We start from the raw sequence: 6,571 nt of genomic DNA on the forward strand, positions 1-6,571 counted from the left end.
AAAATCCTGGTATTGCTGCCGTTTTTGCTAAACCGGCAAATAAGTCAGTGGCTGTTCAGTGCTGACTGTAGTCACAACTTTCTGTGAGGATATCTAAATATATCCAGAATGTAGTGACACCCTTAATAAAGTCGATAGTGTTATTCACAAGCTGAGCAGATTTGACATAAGCAAACGTCAGAATGAAAACTTATAATAAAAAAGAAACAAGTAAAACAAAGTTATAGTCTTTTACAGGAAAATAACATGTTAAAATAAATTCCCAAAAATCATTCAGTTTGAATAAGTTAATCACTAAGATGCAGTAGGAATAATATACACTATGGATAATGGATGATTGCAAGGTTTATGATGTTCAGTTTAAACTAGTATAAAAATGCCTACTGATGATCATGATTCTGTCTTCAGGTGCAGGTGGAGTTCAGTGAAGAAAGAAATGTGGGGGCGGATTTATTTTTGGTCTGATTTGTTTATATTGAGAGCTGTGCGCTTTGGATCTGAGGTCTCTACAAGAAGCATAATTTAGCAGCATTTTACTGAAACATAACTAAAATCCTGGCGCAAATTGAATGACTCAATGAAGGATATACTGGGTTTTAGTTCATAGTGTATATTTAACTTAAATTCTTTACAAATTCAAAATAAATCCTGTTCTAAGGAAACCACTTGGGTCCAAGTCTATGATGATAAATCAACCTGCAAATTGGTCTATTATGAATTAAAAACTAAGATTGCCATCACTGATGACAACAGATTTCTGCAGTTTCCTTAAGTAAACTGGGTGAACAACAGAAGTCTATACGAAAAAATAAATAAAGTGTCTGTTTCATCCTAATGGTTAATAATATCCCTTTCAACACTGCAAAGCCTGTGCCAGAGGTTTTGGCCAGAGACATGCTTTTGTTTTGCTGATCAGGGTCTGATAATAGCGCCGGCGAGCGCCGGAAACACTTGAAACAGACTATTCCTACACAAGATCAGAGTAGTTCTTTCACCTCAAACTCTTCCATTAACACCCTGAGTACGTTTGTAGCTGTGTGTTTTACTCCACTTTGTTGTAAATAAAACTGCAGCAGCTTGACCACAGAGCGTGAACGTTGTGATCAGCTGATTTTGCGCAGTTCTCCAGTGTGTGCGCGGGGCACAGCATGTGCAAAGCGGAGTCTCCCTCCGTAGCCAGTTGGCGTAGTTTTGGCACAATTCCGTTGTACACACACCGACGTTAACAGCAGCCCCGTCTGTATGGCGTTATATTTGTGCCTCTATCCTGAGCACGCAATGAAACATGTTGAGCCTAGAAAATGCGATTGAGCGCACACTTGAACATTTTTGAGCACAGAGAAATATATGTTCTTTCATAAAACTCCTGCTCCGTGCGCAAGCAGACCGCTGCACGCGCTCTCTCTCCCCCGCTCGCTCGACCTCTCCACCCTGTGCGCGCTCAGCTTCGCCTGTGCTCGCTCAAATTGTCACAGCGTTACAAATGTGCCTCAAAACCAACCAATCGGAGAAACTCGAGAAGGTCAATTCTGATTGGCTGGTCGTCTCCAATCATATCTTCTATCTGAGATGAGAGAGGGATTTTCGGTTGCCATCAGGCTGTTGACGTTCTTATTACACATCCGTCGTTGAAATTACAGGACATGACAGACTCGAATGAAGAGAATAGCACGCCACAGTGTCAGGTGAGTTATACATTTCTAGTTTTCTGATATCACGTTATTGTTTGCAATGCCTGAGTTTGCTAGCCGGCAACATAGCTATAGGGGTAGTTTAAGCAAACAGCTAACAAACCGTAGCCTACATGTACGTCATGAACCCTTCTGAGGTATATTCTACTTGCTGTAACAGGGTTCCCGCGGGGTCTTAAAAAGTCTTAAATTTGATAATATGAATTTAAGGCCTTAAAAAGGTCTTAAATATGACCAAAAAAATAAGAAAGGTCTTAAATATTATTTAGAAGGTCTTAAAAATGATCGGATTTGAAAGGTACTTCTGTGTTGAGATCGCGTCTAAATGTGTTTTGGGGGAAATGTCCGGCTGCAAAGTAACCAGTACGGTAATAGCCTTTCAGTTCCCCCCAACAATTTGTATTGAATTAAATCAACATGGAACCAGTAATCACTAACTCTGTTTCCCCCGGCCCCTTATTGGAGAACACCCAGCTAATAACCTAGCAACCAAGCTTCAGCCAGCGGCAGTCAGAAACTCATGTATCTTCGAATCTACTTACAAATTAATATGGGGAAGTGTCAGTTCAACCGTATTTGGTTGGAAAACATCTATTTTAGTGCTTGGTTGAAACCAGTGGAGGGGAACGTGTTTGAAGCCCGCTGCACCTTTTGCAAATAAAATTTGCGTTTGTTTTGCTAATGTAGCATTAGCTAGTGGAGCGTGAGCCAGTGCAGCAGCTCCCGCAACAACACCGGGGGAACCTCCGGGCGACGTTTGGGTCTACAACGTCAACTCTAAAAGCGAAGGTGCTGTAGACGATACCGTAGCTAAACACTAATCATACAACAGCAACGATGAAATAGTGTAGCAAAGGCAGCAGAGCTCTGAATATAGTTTCTCTCTCTCTATCTCTCGCTCTCTCTCTCTCGATTATGGCAATAATCACGATTATGTTGGTCAATAATTAATATCATGATTATTAAATACGATTATTCATTGACTTTGAAAGAATCCATTTATTGAACTTTAAAACAAATAATAATTTGAACAGTATCTTTTTAACTGTTGATTACCCTGAACTAGGCTCGGGCGGTATTACGGTATACCAGGGTATTTTGAAATACCGTCGGTATGATTTTCAATACCGTGACGTCACAGACTGCGCCAAATCACAGATGCGTTTCATTCTATTACACTGACACGGAGTTTTGATAGGGACGACATTGGTTGTAATGCACAGCACGCGCCAGCAGAGGGCAGGGGAGGGCAGTCCGTCTTTCCCGCTCTCCGAGCTCAGCACAGAGCTGAGCTGAGCAAGATGGCGGCAGCATTTGCCGGCCCAGAACTCGGACAACTAGTAAAAAAGAAAAATGCCTCTGCGCCTGTTTGGGACTATTTTGGGTTTACTCGTCGCCAGTGACTTCATCCAGCACAACGAGAGACAGAGGCACTTCTTTGGGAATGTTTAAGACGGGGTGAGTGAGTGTTGACATTTTTTAATCCTATGCAACTGGTTGATGGTTTTGTAGTGGAGGTCGGACGGTTTTAAAAACAAAAGCATTAACGTGCTAAACATTCACGCGAGTAATCCAATGAATCAAATGGAAATAAGGTTTTTAACACATGCACGGAATAATATTGCCAAACTAGTTAGTGAATATAGCAAATTTTATTCAATAAGTCAAGTATTTACTCCCTGAAAATGTTTATGTATGATGATATATTGTTAACTTAGCTCACAATGGAAACAACGTTGGACATCTACAAACACGTCCTGTATCCGATCTCAAAATGTGCCATTTGCACAATGTGTCATGTATGCAGCCCTTGTTTTGCACTTGCGCGCATGTCGCGGCACTTTGCGAGCGTCTACCAGCTCGGGCTGCATTTTACACCGAACATATAATATACCGTTCGAAACATCTATTTGCCGCCGAACGCCACCTCGCTCAAGTCGACCCAAGTCATACCGTCATATACCGTATACCACGGTATGATATCAGTATGAAAAAAATGATACCGCCCAAGCCTACCCTGAACGTATAATTAAACGGAAAAACCAATACAAAAATAAATGATACATTTAAATAAATAATATCAAAATAATAAATACCAATAAACAAGATCAACAAATATTTTGGAGCGCACTTCCACAAGCTACTAAACATATATAAATATGATAAATAAATTAGACTAAAATAAATTAGATCAAATATGTTGTAGTGCACTGTCACAACCTCGCAAAGCAAAATAATCGTTTTTTTCAATTATGTTGTTTTCGTAATTGTGGCAGGCCAAAATCGTAATTGCGATTAAAATACGATTAATTGCACAGCCCTGACACACACATACACACATACTCTAGATGTGTGTGTGAGGACACAGTTTTGTGTACTGTTATGCTGTTATGTTCAGTCATTGTTCTTATGTTGAACATGAATACATTTACTTTGTAAGTAATTGACCTTTCGCAAAGCCACGCCCCCCCTTGGTTACTGTTGCTAGTCCGACAAGCTGAGAGCCAGATGCGTTAAACAAAGCCATAATGGAGGGTCTCCGTAACGTCGGAGTCGCCTTAACAGACTCATTTTGGAGCAATAACGCAGCAATATCCTCCAGGTCCCGACAAAAGGGGCTACAATACGCTATGGAGGGTTATATCCACAGTATAAACATTAGAAAAGAGGGAGGCACAACATCAATAGAGGCACTTGCATACAGGTCGCAGTGCAAGAGTGAAAAACCACATGAGCTGTATGTCAAATTCGACGGAATTATTATTATTATTTTGGAATAATACAATCACAAGAGGCATTAAATGTTGTAGTTTGTCTAAAGTTAACTACCGTTTCCTTGGTGGCTTTCTGCATCCACCTTGTTGTTCCTTTGTGGGGGTCGGGGTGCCCACTTGTGCAGCAGGATTAGGGAAGTCGGCAGTAGGCTTTCCATTAACAAAATGCTACAAAGATTAAAGCAAAATATAAATGAATGATTGCCTGTTGGCTTTCTTGTTTGTACTTTGACCACAGGTAGACTAATAACGGAGCTCAGCTGTTCAGACATTATTATGCATCAAGTGATATACATGGTCAAAACGACCTATAAGCACACAGTTTACAGCTGTAGTCGTGTGACTTTAGCTAACGTTAGTTAGTGAAATTAGTTAATTAAATTAGTTGGTGAATTTGTGAATGTAATCTTTGCTAGCTAGCTAGCTACGTTAGCACGTATTTACCTTGGAGCAAACGTATTTGTGTTTGTTGATATTCGCCATATTCAGCTGGGCATGGGGCCTGCCGCATTTCTTTATCCACTGGCGGCATCTCTCCTCTCGGGTTTTGGGTTTAGGAAACGGGTAAAATATCACCCCCCCCCCCCCCCTCTAAGCTTATGGGATATCTGCTATCTGATTTGCAAAGACCATAAGCACAACGCTTCACCATTTTCGCAATGAATTTGAACGCTAAGCTTGTCGGACTTCCACAGTCAGCCGCGCACGTGATCGAATATGATTGGACAACGGGCATTTAGGGGCGTGGCTTTGCGAAAGGTCAATTATGGGACGTATTTCTTCTTTCATAGAAATTTTCCTTCATAGCCGTGAAATAGGTCTTAAATTCTATTCAAAGTGGTCTTAAAAAGGTCTTAAAAAGTCTTACATTTGAGTTGGCAAAACCTTCAGGAACCCTGTGTAAGCATCAGAGGTGGCATAATGACAAACATGTTTCTCTCTCTATCACAATTTTGGGTTGACCAGAACCTGGACCAACTCCTGTTTCCTGTTCTACAATGGGCATAGAGCTTGCGTTAATTTTCAACCGGACAACTAAACAGATTAGGCTAGGACCGGATAAAGTTAGCAATACACGTTAACCATGAACAGCCTATTAATTCGTTCTCTTAATGTTTATTCCGTCCAACGTTGTGGAATTAGAGAGAAAGGGCTTCTTAACGTGCTTTTATCCGGGGTGGAGGGAGTTAAATATAACATTGGGGCGTGTTATTGTAGTGGGTGGAGGTGGTGAAATGAGGATATCCATTTTGGAGTTCAAGCTAGCATAATATAGTTAACGTTACACTAATAAGGAAGAGAGCTATTTTTGTGATACATTGCTATTGATATGGATTTAGAGTGGATATTTGACACGAGTAAACAAAAACGTAATTTATGGGTGAGTGTTTTTAGCAGTCATATTATGTCCTTGTGATTCTGTTGATTATTACCTGTCTGTATAATGTTGCAGCTCAGCTGATTTTGGATTGATGGCAAAGGGAGAGGGACTTAAGTGAGAGTGAAAATACAAGGTAAGTTTAAAATAGGTCAGCCATTTCCCATCCTATAGGTTGCTAGATGTATCTAACCCTTTGTCCTGTCTTTGTCTCCCTCTCTCAGCACAAGAACCCCAGGGGGATTCAATGGAGCCTGAAGACCTGCAATGAGACCCTCACCCTGAGCCTGAGTCTCAACTCCCAGAGTTTTGCAAGCCTCTCCCTGTTCCTTATTTTTGATTAAAAAGACATTAAGCTTCCCAATGGTGTGGTCTTTGTTTTGTGAAAAATATGATTACCTCACATATTTTGTTGCTGTTGTTGTCTTTTGTGATAGTTAAAAGGCTCCTGCTGACTTGAGCCAGCCATTCTTTCCTCCTCTCTGTGTCAGTGGGGAAGCCGTACATGTGTACTCCTTTCTATGAGTGATTGGAGCATCCCCCAGCAGCACAGCAAACCATGGGGGAGACTATATGCCAGGACAACACAGAAGAAAAGGCACAGACAAACTGCACGCATGCTATTCAATGTTTATTGAATTCCATTTATTTACTTGGATGTTCCTAAAACAACACATTTAACATCATGCTGTTGCTGCTTGTGCTTTGACTCATTGTGCTGTCAGTTG

The 6,571-nt window shown here is 40.9% G+C and overlaps 1 long non-coding RNA gene across 1 annotated transcript; it reads left to right on the forward strand.

The window, feature by feature from the left end:
- Positions 1–4,628: 4,628 nt before the first annotated feature.
- LOC307013883 lies at positions 4,629–6,203 on the forward strand. Its single transcript, XR_013801099.1, has 2 exons — positions 4,629–5,979; positions 6,068–6,203. It is a non-coding gene; the product is annotated as an uncharacterized lncRNA (long non-coding RNA).
- Positions 6,204–6,571: the final 368 nt, after the last annotated feature.

The sequence above is a fragment of the Notothenia rossii genome (assembly GCF_949606895.1).
Source record: "Notothenia rossii genome assembly, chromosome: 7".
NCBI lineage: Eukaryota > Metazoa > Chordata > Actinopteri > Perciformes > Nototheniidae > Notothenia > Notothenia rossii.